Source organism: Mya arenaria, chromosome 9 (genome assembly GCF_026914265.1).
Source record: "Mya arenaria isolate MELC-2E11 chromosome 9, ASM2691426v1".
NCBI lineage: Eukaryota > Metazoa > Mollusca > Bivalvia > Myida > Myidae > Mya > Mya arenaria.
The window spans coordinates 67,393,663-67,401,873 of record NC_069130.1 but is presented as its reverse complement, the minus strand read 5'-3'; positions in this window follow the sequence as shown (position 1 = coordinate 67,401,873).

Genomic DNA, 8,211 nt, shown 5'->3' with positions numbered 1-8,211 from the left:
TAGTTAGTTACAAGGTAACAATACATACAAAGTATTGCTTTGGAAACAGTAAAACGATGACATTGTAACGAAATTCTTTAGACCATTTGAACGAAGTCACTGATGCGAATAGATGTTGTAAAAAAGCTCATGTGGCAATTGGTTATCGATAAAGTTAGTTCAGTATAGCAATTTCATACTAAACGTCCTCATGAAATATTACAAATCCATACTGCGCAAAAATGTAACTAATATGTAAAACTATGAACAGTAAAAAAAGAGACATAGAGAGTCAAAGCAGCGTGAGTAAACTCGAACATAGCACAAATAGTATCAAACGGGAAAACTTGTCGACAAAACAACGCAAAAAGAAAGGGAAGAAAGAACCACGCCAAAACGGGAATAATGGCGAGATAGAAAAAGCCTCAGAAATGACGGACAAAACAGAAAAATCCACAGAAACACATGGAATTGAAAAGTGTTTTAGAAAACGACGATGATGGAAATCTTACGGATTCACGTCCATCAAGAAAATTCAAAAAGCGCTGAAATAAATGAATGAAAACTTGAATGAAGTTGTATTAAAAAACAACAAGTCGTTAAAAGAGATTATTAAAGAGAAAGTAACTGAGGTGAAAATAGAACTCACTAAAGCGTTTTATGACAATATCGATAGATTAAAGTCCAGATTTTAGTTAATATCGAAAACGAAAACGAAAATCTTCGAAAACAACTTCAATCTGACAAGAAAAAAGAAGAAAAGATGTCTGATAAGAAACATCAAACAGTAGTTGACTTATAACAGACGGTTTTTACACAAGAAGGTAGAATAAACGAGCTTGAACAATACTCTCGAAGAAACAATGTTGTCATTACGGGCATTAAACAAAGCAATGAACCTGAAACTCCAGAAACAACAACAAAATCAATAATAAAATTTTTAAATGAGAAACTTGAAGGTTTAAATTTACATGAAAACGATATTGATATGTGCCACCGACCTGATAGACCTGGACAAAAACTACGGCCTATTATCGTGAAGTAAGTCTCTAGAATAAAACGTAATGCACTCATCAAACGCAGAAAAGAGTTGAAAGGGACGCTTATTTTTATAACCGAGGACCTCACAAGCCTAAATAGGCACGTCTTGGGCACCATTAGGAAAACGCTACAAAATCTGTGACACTTAGTGTACTCAGACAACAACTGGAGGCTATCGATTGATTATCAAGAGCAGCACGCTGATAAATACATGGTATTTAAACCGCTTATTATATTGACCACCTTGACTTTTATAACACACATTACAATGCATGGTAATTATACACGCATACAACTTATATGGCGTATTCAGAAATGCATGTTAAGGTAAAAATGTAACAAAAATAGAAATTTGAAAAAATAATTTAACATTTTATTATAAATTTTTCAATACTTTTGTTTCTACACATTATTGTTTAAACAAATACAATGTGCAATGCGATTAGTACAGCTTTAACTTTCCCTTTTGAAAGGTCATGCTTAACTTAAATGAATCTAAAATAATCTTATTCACTGACAACAGTTGACTTTCTAATTAATATGCAAAAAGCTACAGAAGCAAGCCCAGTAGCAAGAAGTTTAAACATAAACCCGGTTTAGTGGCACTGGACAAAGACATAGAACACAAAACCATAAACAAGAAACATAGAAGAACAGCACAAAACTCCACAAACAGCACAGTGCATACATACTATACATAAAAAGATAGGTATGTTTATCAAAAATTTGATAAATATTCTTTAAAACACTTTACAAATGCATGTGCAGGACCTTTACATGAGCACAACCTAAGTTACGTTTTTAGTTATATAGACACTACTCTAAAACTTAAATGATAGACAAATTTGAAAACCTTGGTTATATTGTTTGCACCATATTGTCAAGAAACCTTTTTCTGTGTACTCTATCAAAGGATATACAAATGGTTATAAAAGTTCGATGTGGATATATTCACTTGCGATATAACACTCCAAAACCTTTTCAAATAATAAATCAGATCTTCGAATTGGAGTGTTAAACAAATCCCACGATGTGCGAGCCATGTAGAATAAGAAAAATAAACACAGTGTAATATTTTTTTTTCCTGCTTGGGATGCCAGAAATAGTGAAAAAACTCAACGGAGGTGAGTCAATGCTGAATTTAGACATTTTGCAAAGAAAGTGTATGACTCATACCATAATTTATCATACAAAGATGGTTTAGGTGTGTGGCGGAGAACAGAACACTGTGAACAGAAAACGTAAATAATTAACCTAAAGAGCGATGTGCTTTAAAATAAACAAACATACCAAATTTCATAAGTTATATGCCTAAAGGACCAAGGCACATGCTTAAAAAACACAATATTTATGCAAAAAAGTTATTTGTGTTTCACTATACCCACCCCAAAACACCAAGGGCTACAAAGAGCGACAAGTAAATATTTCGTCTGTAGTTGAGTTTTTTAAAACAAATTTCAGAGATTAAGAAATAAACACAATACTTTCATAAGATTTACCTTTTATGTTTTTCTTTATTTAGGATTGTTAGGATAAGAGTCAGGTTTGTGAACTTGTTTAAATTTACATTTTACTGACCGTTCCAAGAAGGTACATAACAATCTATGATAAACATACATAGTTTTTTAAATATAGTATGTATGCACTGTGCTGTTTGTGGAGTTTTGTGCTGTTCTTTGCTGTTAAATGTCTTTGTTTGTGACTTTTGTTTTTGTGTTCAATGTCTTTGGCGTTTACCCAGTACCATTAAACCGGGTTTATGTTTAAACTTTTTGGTACTGACCTTGTTTCTGTAGATTTTCACATAAGTAACAATACTTTCTGGTCGAATACACTTTAAAAGACAATTAATGATAGTTTACCGTCAAGTTAGAAGAAAATACATAATGCCATGTAACCTTACAATTGTATAGCTAATAAAATGCTTAAACATCAACCTTTATCTTGTACAAAAAATATTACGCTTAATTTGACTTATTCATAAATTGTGCCCTTTCAAATAAATGCATTTAACTCATGATATTAACTCAGAATGCAGAGTTTAAAAATGAATGTACTTTTAGACTAATATATGTGAAGAAACAAGAACACTAAGGGGGCGAAAATGCCCCTCCAAAAAATGTCAAAGTGAAAGTTATCAACTAATGTTATTACGTATAACATGTCAACAATCTCTGAGTGTAATTTGATGTCTAGATGTTTGACCATCTGTTTTATTTTGTCATTAATATTCTAACATTTAGATTTTTTCACAATCATTCTTCCCACTTCATTTGAATGCTGAGTCATTGCTAATTTGGTGTTCATGCCTCTTCAGGTACTTCACCCATCAAGAATGTTTAGTGCTGTAAAGGAAAACTGTTGTAGTTTAAAGCCTTTCTCACAAATAAGTATAAATAATTATACTTGCATACATATACAAAATAAAATATAAACAGTTTATTATTTTACGACTAGCATTTGTGGGTTCAAGCCCCAAACCTCGCAAACCTTTCCCACAGGTTTTCTTTGAAAGTATGCATTTAGTAATCAAATAACGGAAATGTACATGTATGATTGTATGTTAAAAGTAGGTCACATACCAAAACACTTAAAATTATTTTAAACAAAATTTTAAGTCTATTATCAGACTAGTAGACAAAAATGATTTAAGAATTCCAAAGGTAAAGTAAAACACATAAAGGTACAAAACTGCTCAAGGTCTACTTACATTCATAACCCTTTGACACAAAATCTGAATATTTCAATTCCATGCTGATTGTTGACAGTTTATTTTTTCGACAGAAACTCTTCTCTTACGCGTATAATTCACTAATAATCCATGTTTTACTCTAATATTTCAAATTGTTAGATGTATAGTAATCAGCAGTCAGCGTACCCTTAAAGTGATTATTTATTAATTCCATTATATTTCCATTATTTACCTATGAATAGCGGGGAAATAACTTCTGTGTTTAAAAGAAGCAACATCCGGTACAGGCCGAATATACGTCCGATGTTCGTCGCGATCTGTTACGGCGAGTGGCGATATATATATATGTTACCCGAAGCTACCCGAGTTGTATTATATGGCTAATACCTTGATATGTCTACCATTTTCTCAACATTTCATAGTATATAATCATTTAAAAATGTTTGTCGCGAAAAAAGTGTTGGTTGCTTACAAAGCACTTCACCTTAAAATAGGTTTCGAACCTAGGACATAGGCTGACCTAAATAAAAGAATAGCTTGTACAAAACTGAGAACGGGAGAATCTATTCAGATTTGTAAATCATGCAACCTTATTATATCGGATACTGTTTTACCACAAGGAATTTTAGTATTGCCAGTTTGTGTGGATTACAAGTTACAAACATTGTGGTCCTGAAATATTTCAGTCCATATTGACAATGCTTTGACCAATGTGGACATTTGTTTGCTCTCAACACTGACAAGTAAAACTGTTGTTTAGTCCATTATTGTGTTACAATTGGATATTTTTATATTCTATTATATCATGATTATATATAAAGTTTGTTTTGCTGCATTATTACACTTCGAGTTTGATTAAAAGCATTAGCCAGAACAATTGCTAAAAGTACGATTTTTATCCCAATATGGGAACTTCTGAGAACAATATCGACCACATTTTACCATAAGTGTTATGAAAGATAACTCAATTTTGATGTTTGGTTTGATGTTCATTTTAGCATCAAACCTCAAATATGTATACACACAATATCAATAATCGACTTGATATTGGAACTCAAAACAAAATATTCGGTTATATCATTTGTGTACAATACATGTGTCTAATACAACCGATAACTGATACTTTATAACAATAATTGTTTGTAAAAGCATATCCATCCCGTAAGGTATGTTTTTATAAATAATGTTATTATACTCAAATGCTTAACGCACCAAACGTGTTTTATCATGCTGTTCTCAATCTTTGGTTGCAAACTTGAGACACATCAATTAAACATACACATACTTCCTTGCAGCCCCGCTGACAAGAAAATAGTGTTTTGTTAGTTAAAGGCTAAAGGGTATGATGGTTGTCAATGTTACCATTAATAACACGATTGTTTTATTAATACTTTACATTTCTTTTTTCAGCAAAGGGTGATGTGAAAGCCATGGTTCCTATAACTTATCTTTGTAATAGAACACGGAAAATTGTTCAGGACGTCAGACGGTTTGACGTCAGTTATCTTATGACTGTTTCGTCAAGTTCTTTCTCGGGAACAACATGGTGTATATTTACAAACAGCGAACCGCCATGACAAATCTAGATAATATGAAAAACATTCAGAAAAAACAAACAAAAAACAACAACAAATCTTCGCAACGAATTTCTAAAACATCAATGAAAACTTGAGCCAACGTAAACTGTTTCTGTTTGGAACACATGCAGTAAAATTAGAAAAGGATGACAGAAAAAGAAATAATTCAGACACCATCGAAACCATAACGATGATAATTAAAGTCGTTGTAAAGGAAACAGATTTTTACTTTAAGTATAATTTAAGAAACAAAGCTGTTCTAGGTGTGTAGTGGATAACATAACTCTGCATACGAAGAACGTTTATAGTTTAAATAGACTGTGATTTGTTATGGAATTTACTACATACCAAATGTTATGTGCTTATGGCCAGATAAAACATGTATAAAACACGGACACAATGGACAGGATGTATCACATGTTATGGAGAGTAAATTTGGATCAAATAAAACAATACATTCATCATAACAATTGAAGGTGCCAGACGTCAACTTTTTTAATGTTAAAATGTGATGTGTGTATCGAAAAGATGATATTATATTTTTTCAATGTGCTTCCTTTTTCAATTGATTTATTTTTATTATTGAACAAATCAATTGTAAAATGACTGCCTTTGTCCAATCCTGAAAATAAAATAGTTCAAACATGTTGGGAATGTCGATCATCGTTTTTCGAATAAATATTGTTTTCACATACATTTAGACGTTATTATTTAAAGTCACATTTGAATTTAAAATATTTTTTTAAAAGTCTACCATGTATATTTCTGGATAATTCATTGTATACACTCTGTAATATAACTTTATACATTGAAATTATAAGTCTTACAACTTCGATTGTTTAAAACTTACAATGCACTTCAACTGAGAATTTGCTTTAAACATGGAAAACGCTGACCTACTAGAGATATAATTTGTACAACACTAGATCAAGGATAGTCAAGCGAGAGCGGTTGACGGCATATTTTCTACAAAGAACTAACAGAGTAAGATATAAATATTTTAGATAATTTCCTTGCACAACGATGGCATTTGATGCTATGATAGGAATGTTTGTGTCTCGTCCATATATACATATTTGTATATGATGTCACCAAATGACATCAGTTACTGCTGTGTCATCAAGAAGATAAGCATCACCATTTAAGTGTTTTAGTCAATAATGGCAATTGCTTACTCTTGTAAATGTGCATAACTGTTTGCCCTCAATGCTAACCAGTTCACCTGTCGTGAAGTAAAATATTCTATCATGTATTTATCTGCATGTTTATAGAAACGATTACTCAATATTGGCCTTTTTGGGTAGTTCACTTATGCAACAGACCCCGGAATGAATGACAATATTCATACATATAATGGAATTAAAAACAACTTCCTTGGTTATGTTATTTGTGTACAACTGATAATTGGCAATTTGTGACAATAATTATTGATACACGTTCCTTTCCTTCGTAAGGTTTGCATCTAATGCAGTTATTTACAAACAAACCGAGCTTGTCAACCACCCTTTAGGTTTCATATAACTTGAATCCTAAGCGCAAAGCAGGACGCAATTAAACATACACAAACTTACTACTTAACGTGTTATTCCTTTCACAAGAGAGTACTGTTTTGTTTGTTAAATGAATAAAGCTTTAAATTATTGTCGCTTTTGTTTGCTTAATTACGCTTTACTTCTTTTTCTATTTTCAGCACAAAGTGACATGAAAGCCATGGCTCCTATTCGTCATCTGCATAAGCATGCATATGCATTATTCAAACGTCACAGTGCGTGATGTTTCTTTTCCGACATTTGATTTTGGCATCGTTGTTTGTTCTTTCAAAATGATACCTCTTATACAATTCGTATTGATCAAATGATGGTGAAAGCTACGATGCATTTCTTTTCAAAGACAGAGCGCAGGGTGTTTGCTCGATTTTGAAATACTGAATTGTAATTCATTGAAAAAGTTCTAAATTCAAAGTTCAAAAAGATTTCAGAAATGTTTTAATAAAAATCACCGATATTGTTTTACTGATTCTGTTGGGCATGATAAAGAATAACAATTTTAGATCAGTCTGCATCAAGGAAAGAAATATCATTCTAAGTTGTTGTTCAGTTTTTCATCAGGGTAACTTTGGCGAAACATATCATTACGGCAACCGCCTTAGAAAAATGCCATTATTTTATGATGCCAGGGACTAAACAATACTTAAGCACGCATCGAACATGCTGATTGAAGACACCGTTAGAGAAATATTGCTCTTACCATAATCTAGCATAGAAAAGTGCGATATGAGAAAAGCAATGTTATCAATAAGTGGAATAAGAATAACCATTATTAATATAGCAGGCAAAATTGTTACTTTAAACAAAACTGAATTGTACATCATTCGAATAGATCATACTATGTATACTCATATAAACCGTTAAACTGCTCGTCTTTGGCAAATTCAAATCTATAATATCTTTAACAAGTTTTTACTATGTTCAGATCGAAAATCGTCCTGCTTTCTTACTTTCCGTTTCACTAGTCTTTGGAGTACAAAAATAGAAAGGATACTTGTTAAAATACTTTTTCAGAATAGTTACCGATAATCTTAAGATTTGCCTTGTACTGTCTTGAAAAAAGAGGGGAACGTTAAACTGTATAATAGTCATATAAGAAAAACGATATAATACTAATCCCAATGTGGAATGATGGTATAAGAATAAAGATAAGTGTCCATTTGACTCAAATTTAAAAAAAAAACCTTCTTTTTATTTTGAATTGAATTGGATATATCGTTTCGTAATGGAACAAACAAGATCTTTTGTGTTAAATATAAACTGAGATTAATTGCAAGGTTGCTGGTGTTGCTGTTGTTTTTCTTGCTAAATACTCTTACTTCATGCAAAAGTGAATGAACAGTGATCACTGTATACATACAATATAAACATTACT